At 42.1% G+C, this 17,669-nt stretch overlaps 1 protein-coding gene across 2 annotated transcripts in view; it reads left to right on the top strand.

Annotated features, from left to right (window-relative positions):
• Asap1 (ArfGAP with SH3 domain, ankyrin repeat and PH domain 1) overlaps window positions 1–17,669 on the top strand; it is a 262,146-nt gene that overhangs the window by 36,235 nt on the left and 208,242 nt on the right. The gene's annotated exons all lie outside the window — the stretch shown is intronic.

Genomic DNA, 17,669 nt, shown 5'->3' with positions numbered 1-17,669 from the left:
GGTGCTCTGCCAAGGTTTCATCCTGGTGTGTGAGTGTTTTCCAAGCAAAAAAGCCAGTGTTTTGCTTATTCTGCAACTAAAGCACACTGCTGAATGCCATTTTACTTGTGACTGGAAGTTATGAGTAAGTGACTGGGAGATGGTTTTCTGCAGAAAGGAGTAGGCCGGCATTTTAGGATCAACGGTGAGGGAGCCAGTAGAAAGGGATCTTCCTTTTACAGGTTTCCAGTGGCAAATACTTGGTACCTTTTGAAAGGAGGAGAGTCCCGCACGGTCGGCATAGGTCAGCTCAGTTACTTTAAGTTGGATGCATTTCAGTTTGGGGCTGATGGAGGAGGCATGTTCCATTTATTTGCTGAACAGCTGCTCTGTACAAGGCCAGTCTAGACAAATGAGGTGTATGATCACGTGCAGTCTTCATGTGAGTGCTGAAGCAGGGACAGTTACTAGCTGCATTTTATAGAGAAGAAAATTGAAGCCCCAAGTTGTGAAATGATTGGCTAGTAAACAAATGGAGTCAGGAAACCCTTTAAACAGTTAAGGCATAATAGATGTCCTGAGTGTCCGCAAAGACCTATTTTGGTGACTCTGTGGAGACATAGAGGGCCTTCACTTTCACTGAGCCTTCTAAAACCATACCGGTCTTTCTTACCTAGGAAGTTCTTAATAGTTAGGCTTTGGTATGCTGATTTTTATCCTGTGCTTTCAAAGCTTTGGATATAGGTCTTATAGACTGAAATGTGGGAACTTATGTAGGTATAATCTACAGACAGCATTCACTCAGCAAAGTTTTGAGGAGAACCTGTGACATATATGTCACTTTGCCAACCCCAGCTGAGCTATTAGGGTTATTATTTGAATTGTATTATGGAAGCTAATGATATTTGAGAAAAATAAATAAAGCTGTAACTCTTAGCTGAGTAGAGCACATAAATTCATAGCTAGGAGAAGCAGTGCAGAACTTTTGCTCCCGCAATATAAACTGTGGCTCACTCATTTACCATCCAGTTAGTATACTAATTTTTGAGAGCCTCCTACTGCTAGTCCAGGGATACAGATACAAACCACCTTGCCCTTGTAGTGTTCCTAAGGGAGCTGGCAATCACGTGTGATTCTAGCACCAGAGACTTGTCTTAACTTACATAGATGGTGTGTTCAGTCGTTTCTGAAGGCATAGAAATGTTTAAATGAAAAACGAGGATATAAAATGTAGATTTATTATCAAGGAAGAAACTGAGGATTACAGACATTAAACATCTTGTCCGAGGGCTGGGAAGGTGGCTCAGTGGTAGAGCGCTTGCCTTGCATGAATGAGGCCCTGGGTTCGATTCCTCAGCACCACATAAACAAAAAGAAAAAAGCCGAAAGTGGCGCTGTGGCTCAAGTAGTAGAGTGCTAGTCTTGAGCTGAAGAGCTTAGGGACAGCGCCCAGGCCCAGAGTTCAGGCCCCATGACCGGAACCCCCCACCCCTAAAAAAAAAAAAAAGAAGATCTTGTCTGAGGTCACAGTAACTAGTTAGCTTGGGAGTTAATCATATTTCTGTAGTATCTTCCTGTATCTGCCTTGAGTAGTTGGGATTCCAGGCATGCTGCTTTCCTACTTGACTTTTGATGCCCCAAAGCCATAGTTGTAGAAGGAAGAAAAAGTAAGTAACCCATTAGCTTTTTTCTGCTTTTAGGAGACCTCTGTTTAAATCTCTGCCTTTTGTGGTCAATGATAGTGCTGCCAGCAATCCTTCCTAGGCTGAGAAGAAGTGAGTTGGCCGTGTGGCTTCCAGCTCCACCCTGGCATACATACTCTGGAACTATAGATCAACCCTTTGTCAGTGGGCTGCCCACAGACCTGGCTGAAGAACCACTACTTGAAGCTGTTGTTGGATCAGGGTTGCTCAGGGTATACAAAGCCCTGCCTTTTTGGGTGCTATTAAAGATATTCTGAGTTCAGAATATCTAGTTTGGGCTTGCTAGTCTGGGAAATGGATCTTCAAGTGGCTGGTGAAAGCTATGATGGGGGATTCTAATGGTCACTTGGAATATTGCAGAAAAATCAATAGTCAGTCACCTCTAATAATGTGGTTCAGCTTTCAGGCCATATGTATTTGATTTGGCCTGCAACTGATCAGCTCAGTGGTATAGCACTGGTAATCTTGTGACCACATTCTTATAGATTGCCAATGGTAGAACCCTAAAAGTGGGGAAGCAAAGTATTATTTTACTAGAATTTTACTAGCTTGTTTGCTAGAAGAGGCTTCCAGCAGAGAGAATGCTCATGTGTGATAGGATCCCACACAAAGTCTAGTTTAGTTCTGTTCCTTTCCAGTGTAGAGACTGAGGTATACAGAAAAGAAAGATTTGAATTCAGGGCTCTTGACACCCAATCAAAGGCTTTTTTTGCTTGGATCTCCCAACAGCATACATGTTAGAAGAGTCTTCTATACCACTCCCAGGAACTTCTAAGGAGGAAGAGGGAAGTAAACCTGAAATGAAGAAGCTCATTTTGGTAGCCTAGCCTGCTGATGAAAGTCCTGGTCTCATACGCTATGCACTGTGAGGCCACTGTAGCCCTCCTGATACCAGGTGACAAGGCTTTTATCGAAGTCAATTGCGGTGGTATACAAACATGAGTGCAGGTAGCCCCAGAGAAGGGGGTTTCCAATTATGTAACCAGTCATTTGGGGATTTCTTGGTCTTAAGTGTAAATAAGTGATAGGGATGGAGATCACTCCACATATAAGTTACTCAATTTGATTTTTCAGCCCTCTTCCTATAACAGGGAGGAAGGAGGTGAGTAAAGGGACCAGGATCCCTCCCTGTGGAGCAGGGGCTTGAGGAGGGTGACACTCCCTTTCCTGGGTTAATTGAACCTCCTTTCTCGGGTGTGTCTGGTAAGTTACTGAACCCTACTATGTCTTAGTTCCTCATGGAATAGTACTTACCTCTTGGTGTATCAGTATAAAGTGCTGACACATAGTGCCAAGCATGGTTATTGCTGTATTGATGGCCACTCTTATTATCCTCATTACCATTGGTATTAATGCATTAAACTACTGGATATGTAACAAGACAAAGCTTGGTGGGTGCATTTTGGAAGGGTGGTGATGGCCACGTGACACTACCAACCTGAAGGATCTAGATGGCAGAGGCACAGATGGAACTCAGTTGGGGACCAGTGCAGTAATAAGCACTTGGACCATCAAGAGTCGTGGTCACCACTGCTGACTCAGAATAGCTGTATTCTCAGCCCTTGGTGGGTGCTGCTGTGGGGTAATGGAACCAGTGGCCTTGCTGACCCTTTGACCCCAGCCGGCCTCACTGTCCATACTTCCTCCAGTCACTGCCTATTCTTTCCGTTGACCTCCACATTCCCTGGCATGTCCCCCACCATGGTGCATCAAAGTAGAGGCAGCACTTGTACTTGTTGGGTTTTGCTAGGGTTTGGGGAAATGAGCTCTGTTACATAATGAATGGCAGGTATTGGATTGCTACTTTGTTGAGGGAGGGGGGTAGGGCCATAGCAGTTTTGCGGTGGGTCCAACTGGAACTGAAAGCATGGTAGCTAGGTTGTGTGCTTTACTGATTACAGCTAGGAGCATAGACCACAGGAATTCTATTTTGGTTTGGAGGCAGACGCCTCAAAGTGAAAAGGATCTCTCCTTGAATTGGCATTTCTACGTGCTTCAAACTCTTTTCAGTGTCAGTAAAATGAGTTTTAATTATATCAGATCAGGAGGTGCTTGACTTGGTCTTAACTGAATGTGGGAGTCCACCAAGGTGGGGGGTGGGGCGTGCTCTTTCAGGGCTAGAGAACCATAGGAGCAGCCTCTGTGTCATGGTGCTGTCTGTGGTCAGTTACATAAGAGCTGAGTTTTTAATGCTGAGGCTATGGTATAATTTTCTTCCAAAGAACTGGAATATGTATCCCTTTGATAAGACAGCACCCAATTTAGCCACCCAGAAGCTAGAAAAACAAAATCATAACCTCGTGTGCCAGGGAAGTTAAGCCCAAAAGACAGTTGCATTTTGGTGCCAGCTATTGGAGAAAGCAAAGAGTTGGCTAAGTTAATTAAGGCCATCTCTTTCCCTGCCACATGAGCTTTGGTTGAAGGGAAATACAGGCTCCTTCCAGCTCTCTAGAATAAGCCTCGATATCTTGGACCAGGATTGAAGCCAGGACAGTTATGGCGAATATGACACCTAGCACAGAGTAGGCTGGAATAAGTAGGGAAGGTAATTATTATGACATAAATATGACAGCTAGAAAAAGCCTTAGAGATTATGTAGTCCTTTATGAATGAGGAAGCCAAGGCTCAGAAAAACGTGGAGTGCTGCAGATCCCCTATCCCCTACCTACCCTACAATGAAACAAAACACAGTTACTTAAGCAACATGAGTATTTAGTGGGAAGTAGTGGGAAGACCGGGGGGGGGGGGGGGGGGGGGGGGGGAGTGTCAGTAGTAGATTTTGGCAGACTTGACCCTACATTACTCCTAGCTACAGTGTGCCACACCCATAGGGTCTCTGTGCCTGATTCTTGGACAGATATATCTGTAAGAGATGATCTAATTGACTCATCTGGGGTCAGGCGCACTCCTCTAATTTAATCAGCCTTGTGCCGGATGATGGTAGGGTTAAGTCATAAATACTCAAGTTCAGCACTCCTTTTCTGTGGTCCTTGGAGAGGATCACATAGCAAAGCTGGTTCCAGCTTTGGGTTCCAGCATTTCTGCAGAGAAGTTAAATGGATGTGACCGGATACTACATTAGGAGAGCCAGTAGACTATATACAGGGAGGGCAAATGCTTGGCACCAGCGGCACTTGGGAAATGCTGTTTCTCTTCCCTTACCTCCACAAGTCTCACCTCCCCTTGATGCCACCCACTCTGTACATTGGGATACTTTGAAGGGCTGTGATTGGATCACTGTGCTATGTAGTTATTGCTTTACATGTGTTCAAGGAAGGCCAACATTTTACACAAGAGTGTGGGTAGAGATTAAGTACCTACTAAGTCCAAGGTGATGACAGGTTGTTTTGATTCATCTTTCATGATCTCATGGATAGATAGGAGGACAAGTCAGGGACACTCCATTGTCTTTGGGGGAAATGTCTGGTTTAATTGGCTTTCTCTCATGGGGAATAACAGATTGTGTAAAGGTCTCATAAGGGCCAACAGCTTTCCTTCCCTGCAGCGATCTCTATACTGCCTGGTTTACACAAAATAAAATTTGAGTATCTTTATTGTTTTGAGATGTGGGAGCTTTCCTTGATGTTTCATTAATCATTTCTTTTTTTAATGAACCCTATTTCCTTTTTCTGGTAATGTTTATTCACATTAATAGCATTTCCATAAAATTAGATACTCCTTATTTTTACAAAGTGTGAATCAAAATAAGCATTCTTCACTGACCCAGCAGCAGCTGCTGCTTTAATAGTAGGAATATTTTTCATAGCAAAGGAAGTGAATGTACTGACTTCCAGAAAATCAAACAGTGCCAAGTCACCTCCAGAGGCTCCTGCATCTCTTGTATGAGAGTCTATGCAAATTCAGAATCTGCCAACATTACAATTAGCACCTACTCTGTGTTGGGCTCCGTCTGGGTCAGGTCCTCTCCAGTCCTTTCACTTGATTTAATCCTTTCAGCAGCTCTAAGGAGTAAATACATTTTCCCCATTTTACAGATGCTGAGTAGGCTTAGAGAAGGTTCATCTTGTCCATGCTCTTTCTACTTCTGGACTATCCTCAAGAAAAATGTGTGTGTGTGTGTGTGTGTGTGTGTGTGTGTGTGTGTGTGTGTGTGTGTGTGTGTGTAATAAGAAATAAGAAATAGGCTGCTGAATCGTGAGGCATTTAGGTTAGATTTTTAAAACAACAACAACAACAGAAAAACCAAGTTTCTAACTGGGTAAAAATTACCAGCAGTTATTTTTTGTTTTGCTGGTTAATTGAAGAGAGTCTTACGGACTATTCTGCTTCCTCTGGCTTAGAACTGTGATCCTCAGATCACAGTCTCCTGAATACCTAGGATTATAGGTGCCTAGCTACCTCACTGAACTTTAGTTATGTGCTTACAGATTGCAGAAAGCCCTTGAAAAACATCAACGCTTAGTAAATTTCCTGAGGGTTCTGCCATTGCTGATGTGAAACTTGAGCTAGATTTAGATTCTTTATATGTCTTTTTGGTATATGACTTGTAATCTTTATTGTTGCCAACACTGTGGCTTGAACTTGGGGTACCCTTGCTTGGCTTTTTTTTTGCCCAGTGTTGGTACTCTACCACTTGAGCCACAGCTCTACTTCTAGCTTTTTGCTGGTTAATTGAAGATAAGATCCTTATAGACTTCTTCTGCCTGGGCTTGGTTTGAACCTTGATTGTCATGTCACAGCCTCCTCAAGAGCTAGGATTAGACGTGAGCACCAGTGCCCAGTTGACTTACAGTCTTTTGTTGGGTTAGTGATACCAGGCCTAGTGTCAGCTGTCACTTTTCTGGTCCCAGTTCTGTATTGAGGGCTTTGCTATGGTATTTCAGCTTTCACATCAGGTATGATGTGCTGGAGTAGGGATCCATGCAGGGCTCCATGACCCACACTCCTCCCTCCCCTCTGTCACCCTGCTTGCCTTGTTGATAGTGATTTGGACCAGTCAGTCTGGTGAACATTTAGTTTCTTAGTGAAAACAAACACAAACAAGGTCTACAACTGCAAGTGAAACAGGAAAGCATCATTCCTTCCTCATTTGCTTCCTTTAGACTGAGTAGGAGGCATTTAAATCTGGATAATTTTATATCAGTCAATGTGGTATGAGAAGGATTAACAAGAGAATTGATACTTTCAAAAAGGGTTAACCTCCCTGATTTTTGTTTACCGATGGCAAGTGGTGAATCATAATTTATGTGAGCACTCATGCCCTGGGTTTTTACTCTCCAGTATATTTTTATTCTGTTATGTTGTCTCATTTTTATCCACATAGTCTCTTGTTAAACAACAAAGCCACCTCAGTTGAAAGGTAGAGAAACTGAAGTTCAAAACATTAGATTGTTTTTACTGAAAAAGGCATGAGACCAGTTCTGCTAACCAGTCTCATGCCCCTCCCCAAGTTCCCAGGCCTATGTAAGAGGACTTTTGTAAAATAATTTATAACTTTGGAAACATTCATTCATTCATACATACATACATGGCATTCATGCATATTTTAGGTCCTGGATTCAGTAGTACATGCCTGTAATCCTAGTATTCAGAAGCCTGAGGCAGGAGAATCAGCCTGAGCTGAATTCAAAACAATAAGACAACAAAAAATGGGTTTTATTATTGGCTAATTTTGTGATGTTTTGCATTGTTAGATCCCTTTCCTCTCCACCCACCATTCTTTCTGTGGCCCTTCTTAGCTCAGTCCCCAAGTAGTTTTTTCCTTTGAGTATTGACTTTTCCACTTTGTTTGTCAATTAAATTTTTACACATGTGCAGAGGCCGAAAGAATATTTTTTTAAACAGTTGGCTTAGTAGTTACCCCAAGTGCAACCTTTTGTTACATTGGAGCCTTTGAATATTTGAATGCATCTGTCATTTTGTGCACTAGTGTGGGTAGATTGCTAGAAGAATTACTGAGTCAAAGGCCAGCCATATTCATAAATTTCTGATGCATTTGTCACAAATGTCAGATTGTTCCATTAGAAAAGTTGCCTGTGCCATGATATAGCCCCAGTCCCAGGTGGTTTGTGGAAGCACTGTACTGCACAGGGGAACAGGTTTGAGGAGACTTAGAATTGAAAGGTCTATATAGAAGGGAAACATTGGATGTTGGGTGTAATTGTTGCCTTGGTGTGTGTGTGTGTGTGTGTGTGTGTGTGTGTGTGTGTGTGTGTGTGTGAGAGAGAGAGAGAGAGAGAGAGAGAGAGAGAGCGCAACAGACAGACAGACAGACAGAGAGGAGACAGAGAGACAAGGACAGAGAATTAGGGAGTGAAGGGGGAAAGGAGTACATGAGGTGTTATCCACTTGTCTGCTTAGCGGAGAGAACTGAATGTGGATGTCATTTCAGTATTGGGGGAAGTGGGCAGCTCTGCCTTATCAGCTTCCAGTCCCCTTAGTGATGACTGACTTCTTTATCTGTCCTTACAGCCTTTCTTCTGAAATTTCTGCTAACCATGGAAATAAGTTTGTTGAGGTCTCTGTCTTGTAGACTCAGAATTAAAGAAACAACTTTCACCATAAACTGGGGAAATGTGTACACTAGAAAATAGTGCAGTTTCTAAACTGACCTCAGTTCACTTTGTGTTACTAAGTTCATAAGACTGAAAACACCTTTGGATTAGGCCACTTTCTGTTACAGCCAATTATCTAAGCATGAGAAGAGGTTTATTTAGTTTACAGTCCTGGAGATTCAAGGGGGTGCATCAACTGGTGAGGACCCCTTCGATGGATGGCAGTGCGGTGCTGGGAGCATGTGTAAGAAGAAGGGTCCCATTGTTAAATGGTAGCCAGGCTCAGTGTCATGACAACTAACTCATAGTCTCAGAAAATTGCCTTAGTCCCTTCTAAGAGCACCATCACCATTTTCCTAATAATCACTCCCAGAACCTCCCCTCTTAAAGGTTCCACTACTTTAACACCATCATGCTCAGGACCAACTGTCCAGCACAGAAATGCTTGTGGGGCACACACCAGATCCAGACCACAGGAGTGCCTTGTACAGTCTTCACAGAACTGCCACTGTCTTTCCTGTGAATTGGTATTTTCACTTTTTTTTTTTAAAAAATTTAAGCCAAGTTACATTTTAGATTTTGTGTTTGAGCCAACTTTTGGCTAGGGAACTCCATCAACATTAGCATGTGATTTTGTAATGTTTTTATTATGTGGCAATGACTGTTGTTTTTCCAGGGTGGTGCTTTCATAGTTCCAAAAGTTGCAGGGAGGCCTTCTGAAGTCTGAAATTGCTCCTGATGATGTTGAACCTGGGCTTCCCCAGGAGTCCAAGAGCAGTGGCCTCTGGAGCATCTTTACTGGTGAGGAGTTGTACTTACATTGGGTCCTATGTGTGGTAGGAGAGTCTGCGTTCCACATGGGGTTTATTGCATGCACTATGTTCTGCAACCCTTACAGCAGCTGGAAAGCAAATAGATGAGAAAAACAAGTTCAGAGAAAAACAGCTACTCAACCAGTGTGTGGAGTCAGGGAGGAAGCTGGAGTTTGTGTTTCTGAGGCCTCTGGGCTCTCTCCTTGATCCATCTCATTTTCACTGCTCACCCCTCTAGGGTTTATTCTGTCCACTTTGAGTCCCAGAACATTATCTTCCCCACTTCTTCCTGACTGCCCTGGGATTAGAACCCAAACCTTCCTTTTCAAAGTCTGTTTCAGCCAAGTCTCTTGGGGGAAAAAAAATTATTAAAAAAAACCCCATTCAGATATTAATGTGTGGCAAGAGATCACAGTAGCAGGCCCCTAAGCATTCTTTTAGCATTCGTGGTGTCCTGGAACAACAGAATGCAGGAGCTCAGATATTTTCAGGAAGAAGTTAGAAGGCAGTTTTAGGTGTTAGCATGTGCAGAATCTCATACCTTATGGGCTTGCAGGCTGTCTCCTCTCAGAGCAGTGAGCCCTTAGAGGATAGTGCTAAGTTTCTCTAGTCCTGATTTCAGTCTTACTTTGGTGCTTCTTCTTACTTGTTAATAATGAATTATTTAAGTAGTAAGTGTTTTCTCTCTTGGCCTTCTATGTTAGGACTTTCTTAAAGTCTCTGAAGCCATTGGTGACGGACCTTTATCACCTAGTGTGTGTCTAGTACTGAGTTGGGAAATGAAAGAGGTTACATTATTTTATCTTTGTAGTGTCCTTTTCAGGATTTTCTGGTCCCCATTTCGCCATTTGTGGAAACATACTTGGAGAGATACACCGATGTTCCCGTATTTTAGACTAGGGGTGGGGATATTATGTCCTGATGAACTCTTTGTTAAGTAGAAAATGAATGCATTCAACACAACCTAACTTACCTAGCTAACCTTACTAACCTAAAACCTAACAACCTAACTAACATCATAGCTTAACAACATTAGTACACTGGATTACCTACCACATACCAACTAGCCTGAGAAAAGATCCAAATTTAAAATACAAAGTACAGTTTACTGAATGCAAATTCCTTTTGCACCTTTAACTCAAAACAATCCACAAGTCAAACCATTATAAGACTGAGACTGTTTTATCATTGATCCTCATAACAATTGTGTAGTTAAAATATTTGCATGCTCAGATTGCAACCTGAGTCTTGGCAGAAGGTAATTTCCTGTCTTGGTTATACTGCTGAAGTAAAACAGCTAAGACCTGCCAGTTCAGACTAAGATCTGCCAGACTTTGAATCTCAAAGACTCTGCTCTTAACCACCTGGCTTGTAGCTATCCAATATGCCACAGCTGGTGCTCAGGCAAGTATTCTCAAGCTCAGATACCATGGAAACTTTGCCTAGGTTACTGGGAAAGAGCATGAGACTCAGACAGGGTGTTGACACTGACGGTTGAGCTATACATCAGTTTTAGGAAACAAGGTGGCTTTTAAGATGTCCTGTGCCCAATGGTGTGTTCTGTGAGTGGTGAGTATACTTCACCCTGGACCTATCAGGTAGATGTTTAGTATAGATTTCACTTCCTGCTTCATAGCACATCCTGTCACATGACTTGAATTTGATCTCTTAGACCCTATAATCATATGGCATTTTAAATCATGTTAAATACACAAAAACAAACCACACCAAGACACCCCTCTCCTAAAAGAAGAGAGAAAAACACCTAGTATTTTATTACTATGGACATTTGAACATTTCCTTATTCATTGTAATGTTTGAGCCATTGAAGCCATTGTACAATAGTAGTATTGAGTTTGGAGCCTAATACTGTGCTAAATTCTTCATGTTAATATTTATAGTCATTAAAACAGTGTTATAAAAGTTTTTTCTGTTTTATAAAGAGGGAAAATAGGTGTTTAGAGAGGATTAGTAAATATTCAAGTTGCCCGACACTTGGTATTTTGCCAGTACTGGGGCTTCAATTGAGAGCCTCATGCTCTTCACTTGACTTTTTTGTTCACAGCAGGTGCTCTACCACTTGAGCCACACTCTTAGTTCCCACCTTTTTTGCTGGTTAAATGAGATAAGAATCTTTAAGATCTGTTTGCCTAGGCTGCCTTTGAACTTTGATTCTCAGATCTCAGCATCCTGAGTAGCTAGAATTATAGGTGTGAGCCTCCAGTGCACTGATAGGCTAGGTTTTGACTCCATATTACTCTCTTACTTTAGGCATTACAGTCAGTTAAAAAAGTGAATCTGAAATGACCTTTTTTTTTGGGGGGGGGGGGGGGGGATCAGTATGGGGCTTGAACTCTTGGCCTGGGCACTATCCCTGAGCTTTTCAGCTCAAGGCCAGCACCCTGCTACTTGAGCCACAGCGCCAATTCCGTTTTCTGAGTGGTTTATTGGTTATAAGAGTCTCACAGACTATTCTGCCTGGGCTGGCTTTTAACTGCGATCCTTAGATCTCAGCCTCCTGAGAGTGAGTGGCATCAGCCACTGGCGCCCAGCTGAAATTATCATTTTAAGTTCATAGTTTAAATTATAAATATATGCATGGGCATGCATTTTTATATAGCAGGTGCCAGAGTAGGAGTATCATAAACACTTACTAATTGAATATTTAACTTCTCTTCATACCTTTTCTCCTAGAAAGGTTAGAGTATGAATGAGAGAAAGGGTTTTGCTCCATATCTAGTATAAATTATCACTTAGGATTAATTTTTGTTTCTGAAGCTACAGTGATATTTCCCAGGGGCCCAACCTTGTTTGACTCCTGTCCGCTAACTGTCTCTGTATGTGTGTCTGTCTGCCTATGTCTCAGATCCAGGTCAATTCCCTAGGAATTTTCCCTTTACCTTACACACAACCCATGATTTCTCACAATTTCTAGTATCTATGGAAAACCACTCTTTTCTCTGAGCAATCCTTTCTGTCAGTTACTAACATGGAACCCATTGGGTTGAGCTGTTGGGTCCAAGCCTGTGGAGATCAAGTTTTAAGAGTTGGATTTTGACTTAGACATCTATTTATCTTCAAAGCTTGAGACCTATAAAATGATGCTATTTGAATGAATAAATGAACACAGCTGTGAGCACACATCCTAGGGGGGTGGGGGGCGGTGAGGGGTCTTGAGCGCTGGAGAAAGAGGAGTTAAAGATGAGGAGAGTCTGAGAGAAGTGTCTGTGGGACCAAGCAGACAGGCAGGGGACACGTGTTGGAATATATAACATTTCAAGAGGAAAATGCTTGCAGTCTTGAGTTTTAAATCCAGAAGTAGCCCTCGAAGTCATGTAGGTCAATCACCTCATTTTACAGATCATTACAATTGCTTGTCAGCCCTGCCTTGAGTTTACAGTTGCTGTACACTGACCTTCAGGGACAAAGCCAGATGTATCTCTTTAAATTAGTGCTTTAATTGCTTTAAACACCTACCTGATCCTTCGCAATGTGCCCTGTGTTCTGAGTTGTTTTGAACCTTGAGATATTTGTCACAAAGGAAACTATTTTAAAAAATTCAGAAAAACCAGTCAGATGGAACCCTGCTTTCAACTGGAACAGACTGTCCCTTGCTGAACCTTGTCATGGCTGTGCTAGCCATTGGTTCCTTTCCATTCTTCTTGCCATAATCCCCTCCTGGCTCCCTGGATTTAGTCAAGAACACTTGCAAATTTGCAAGTGTCCCAGGCCAAGGGACAGATCACACACAGGTGGAGAATGGAGCATCATGTTGATATTTCCTATCATACCACAGTGCATGCTTTCAGGAGCAGACAGGAGAAAATTCCGCAGATGTGTGCATGACCAGCTGGAGGCCTTAGAGATACTGCAGTGTTTGCGTTGCGGAGGTGACTGAGCACCAGAATTACATTGGAGAGATTGGGATAATGTTCTTGAAAGAGGTACTCTCTGCTTATCATACATAATCTCAGTTGCTGCTGCTAGCTACTGTTTGTTGAATGTTTTTTGTATGCAGGGTACTTTTTCAAAGCAGCTAATCCACCCCCCCTCCCCCAATCCCCGTCCCTAATCTACTTTTGCTTAAGGCTAGCACTCTACTACCTGAGCTATATAGTACCACTTCTGGTTCTATCGGTGATTAATGGATTGCTGCCCATGCTGGCTTCAAACTGTGATCCTCAGATCTCAGTCTCTTGAGTAGCTAGAATTACAGGTGTGAGCCACTGGTGCCCAGCCAGCAGCTAATTTTTATTGCTTACTTACCTCTCACTGTCAGGTAGTAGTTAGCTGTATCTGCCCATTTGGTGGCTGAGAGCAGCCACCATTTAAGGTAGGTATTATTCACCTCAGCTATCTTTTAGCGACCCATGCTATCTGGGGAAAATTGCTTAACTTCTCTGTGCTTTAGGCACACCTGCTGTAAGCATCCCTTAGTGATATTTATATTCTATTCCTGTGTGTGTCATGAGGAGAGTGAATTGAGTGAATGCACAGGAAGCATCATTAGCTTCTTGGACCTCTTATCCTCCAATACCTTATCATATGATCTGAGGAAATCTACACCACTCAGCCTTTCCTTCATCTCTAAATGCATAACATGTCTATAAAGGATTTTGACAGGGCGCTAATGATGTAATGATTGTTAGGCATCTTCTCTCTATTTGGCATATGGTATGTGTTCAATTGAAATGGTGGCTGCAAGTTGCCCTCATAGACAGCTGGTTCTCCCAGTTTGTACATACATAAGATTTTAAGAGCAAAGAAATATGTAACCAAATCTAGTCATTATCCACTCTATTCTGGCTCAGACAATGTTTTGGTGAATGGCTGGTATTTCATGTTGAGGGTAGAGAAAAGTTAAATGATCATTATAAAAATCCAAAGAAGTACACAAATACAGGTGTGACACAGACACTCTTTGAGAAGCTGGGGGTGAAGTTCAGCTAGCTTTTAATTTTTCTAGGATGGAAAGAAATCTCTCTCTTCACACCCAACATTTATTTTCTGATAGCATTATTTTCTTTTAATTATCATGGGCACGTTAGGATTTGAATCTTTGGAGTGGAATAGCTTGCTTAATTAGCATTCAGAATTTATAATGGGTTTCTTTGGAGTCCATTCAATTTCATTAAACTGAAGACTTCTGAAAAAGCAGCCTGTTGCATTGATTATCAATGAGAAATCAGAGGCAAGTGGTTGGTAGCATAGGAAATTAACCCAATTACCAGTTTTAATATAGGAGTTACCACAATTGATATTTCTATAATCTTATTTGAAGCATGCACCATTTGATTGGAGTTAAGATGATAGTTGTTAAATAAGTAGGCCAAACTTTTTAAAAATGTATAATTTAACTTGGAAAACATATACAAATCTTTTAAATATGTTGGAATCAATCCTGCCTTTTTACTAGCCTGGGCTATTCTTTTTTTACCATTGACTCCACCGTTTCTTTATTCGCTAGCGCAAATTCTGGATTGAGTTTTTCTGACTGATCGTAAAGCATAGGTAATCTAAGTATGGTTTGGGGTCACTGTCCCTGTCTAGGGGCTCAAGAGGCCAGCATTGCTTTCACAACAGGTAATGGTGTCATCTGCTGACAGCTTGTTAAATGTGCATGAAATTGGGAGAGTGACTGGAAAATTTTCTTCATGATTTCTGTTACTGTAAATACCAATAAATGCAACCCACTTTAAAATCAACAACTAACTTCTGAGATCTTTTCAGCTTTTAAGAGCTCTAAGGAATACTGAGACCCAAAAGCTTAAAATCTGTTGCTCAGTGGGTAGCTCTGCATTACTTCACTGCCTCTGGGCAGCCAGTAGAGGTTCTTCTCAACAATCAGGCATCCATTCAGGGCAGAGCACATACAGACTCAAATGTCACATACAGCCTGTTCCCTTTCCTTTACACCAGGGGATTTTTGTTTCTGTACATGCAGTGGGTTCAGCTTGTCTTCAGTGGAGCATGGCATCTTTTGTTTTCTTCTTCTTTAAAAGTTTTAGTCAACACAAAAAAGTTGCAAATAGACTGGGGCATAGTGGAAGTAGGTCCTTTGGGCGATTGTTTTGCAAGTGTTGTTTTCAGAATGAAAGTAAATCAGGAATTAAGTTAGCAGCTTCTTCAGAGATTCATTTGTATGCCACTGAGAGGAAATGTTGGACATTGTAGTTTTTCTGGGGGATTTTTATACAGAACTTCAAAATTTTCATTATTCAGCCAATCTTGGTCTGTGTGGTAGAATTTTAATGTCACTGACTCCTGCCTTTCAGTGGTCTGTGATGAGCCATGTCATTTTTCTGGACTAAAATTCCTCCTTCCTTTGACAAATATTAGGGATATAGATCACAGAGGAAGGCAGTGTGAAGGCCAGTCCACTTCTGATAAGAGGGGATGGTATAGGATGTCCAAGAAGCCCATTCTGTCTCTGGGGCCTTGGATCCTGAAACCTAAGACTCAGACAAATGTCAAGGTTCCCAGCACCTTCCATTTTGTTGCTACTTTCAACAACTTCATCTAAAGTAAAATTAAAAACTACATGCTTAGGACTGTATCTTTCTGGTGTTTTATGTTGTTGATTTAGCACTTAATGAATATATGTAGCTCATTAAGTATTTGTTAAAGAATGTGTTAGCCATTCATTTGCCTCTTTGTCCAATTGAGGGTCTAAATCTAGAGGAACCCCCTCAAAATGATACATTTATTCAGTAGCTTGGGATTTACAGAGATAACGGCCTTGTGGCCGACTAGACACACCTTTCTTGCAGACATTAATGTAATGATAAATGTTGTATGAAGTATGCCTCATGATTCTTTTACCATCATATACTGGGAACTTACAGCATTCCTTCCCAGATACATTTAGGATGTCTTTTAGGAAGAGCACTATATTTTTTCCGTCTCGTTATTGACAGGCATATTTTTGGGGGCTCCATTTGTGCTTGTAGATGGAGTAGTAGCCTAGCTCACTTACCCCTTGTGAGATGCGCACTGCACTGTGCATCTTCTGTATCTGAGTTCCTTAGGGCAAGAATTCCCTCCTCTACTCTTAGCCCAGCATCAGTTAGGTAAACAATCAGATCACAAAGCAAGTTTGTACTGAACAAATGTTCATATGTGTTGCTTGACAGCACTGACAGGCAGCTAAGCTTTTATCACCACGTCACTGCTGGTAAGTTGATCTGATTAGCTGTGTGGCAGCTTGGGGGCACCTTGACCCTGAGGAGAAGTGGGGGGGGGGGGGGTGGAGTGGAGATCAGTAGTAGTTCTCATTTTAGAATGAGTTTGGTGAGATAGCAGCAGATCTTAGACCCTCAGCTACCAGGGGCTTAGGACCATAGTATCTTCCCCCCATGTATGTATTGAATATAATGACTGTATTTGCCACCCTTCCTCTCTATCCATCTAGGTAGGATCAGAGTATCTTAATGGACTGGAAGAAGGATAATTTTGCATCTATGAAGTTCTTTCCCCTTTATGAGAGTCAGCTGGGGACATCTCTCTCCTCCCTGTCTTTTAATTTTTTTCTGATTTTGGCTGCAATGGATGCGTTATTAACTGATGAATAATCTGGAATTTGTGGGAACTGTGTATGGTTTGAGTACAGGTAGAGCTGGGATATAAACTCTGTTCTCTTGATCCCCAAGCTAGCTTCTCTTTCTATTACCCTTGGCCAAAAAGCCAGCAAGAAGAGATCCAAGGTCCAGTCATCTCCCAAGAAACCTTCCCCTCACTCACATCTCATAAAGGGATGTGAGTGAGGAGAACCTGTTGAGGGAGTGGAGACTACTCTAGGCACCAAATCATCTACCTGGAGATGGCCTTAATGGTAAAGTTTGCTACTGTGCATGCATGCATGCGTACTTGTGTTATAGTGGCATTGGGGTTTGTGTTGTTTTTTGGAGATTCTGGCGTTTTTTCCCAATCTAATCAGCACCATAGCCCTTTTGCCTGTGCCTCTCGCATAGCTGAGGTCACAGGTGTCTGTACCATACATACTTATTTGTTGTGGATATTGTTTGGCCTTGAAATGTGGTACCACCACCTCCCAATAGCTGGAATTATAGGTCCTGACACGTTTAGTTGCTGGTTGCTCCTATACAGGTGAATTTGGAGAAAATAATTGTTGTTTATTTTTAATAGCTAATGATTCCCTCCCTCTTTTCCTCCCTCCCTCCCTCTCTTTGTGCCAGCCATGGGGGCTTGAACTCAAGGCCTGGGCACTATCTCTGAGTTTTTTTCTTCATTTGAGCCATAACTCTTCTCCCAGATTTTTGCTAGCTAATTGGAGATAAGTCTCACAGACTTTTCTGCCTAGGCTGGCTTTGAGCAGTCATCCTCAGATCTCAGCCTCCTGAACAGCTAGCATTATAGGCCTAAGACACCAGCACCTGGTGAGCCATTGATATCATAAGAGAGATATTATGGGCTTTTCTTGTTCTGGTGCCAAATTGTGAACTTGGAAAGACTGTGTTTTGTGTTTGCTTTCACTTTGATAATATCATCATTGATAACATTTTAAAGTTTCTATAGGGGGCTGGGAAGGTGGCTCAGTGGTAAAGCGCTTGCCTTGCATGCTTGAGGCCCTGGGTTCGATTCCTTAGCACTCATAAGCAAAAACACAAGCCAGAAGTGGTGCTGTGACTCAAGTGGTAGAG

Source organism: Dipodomys spectabilis, unplaced genomic scaffold, assembly GCF_019054845.1.
Source record: "Dipodomys spectabilis isolate Male_0828 unplaced genomic scaffold, ASM1905484v1 ptg000264l, whole genome shotgun sequence".
NCBI lineage: Eukaryota > Metazoa > Chordata > Mammalia > Rodentia > Heteromyidae > Dipodomys > Dipodomys spectabilis.
The sequence above is the reverse complement of the archived record's forward strand: the minus strand, read 5'-3'. Positions and strand labels throughout refer to the sequence as shown.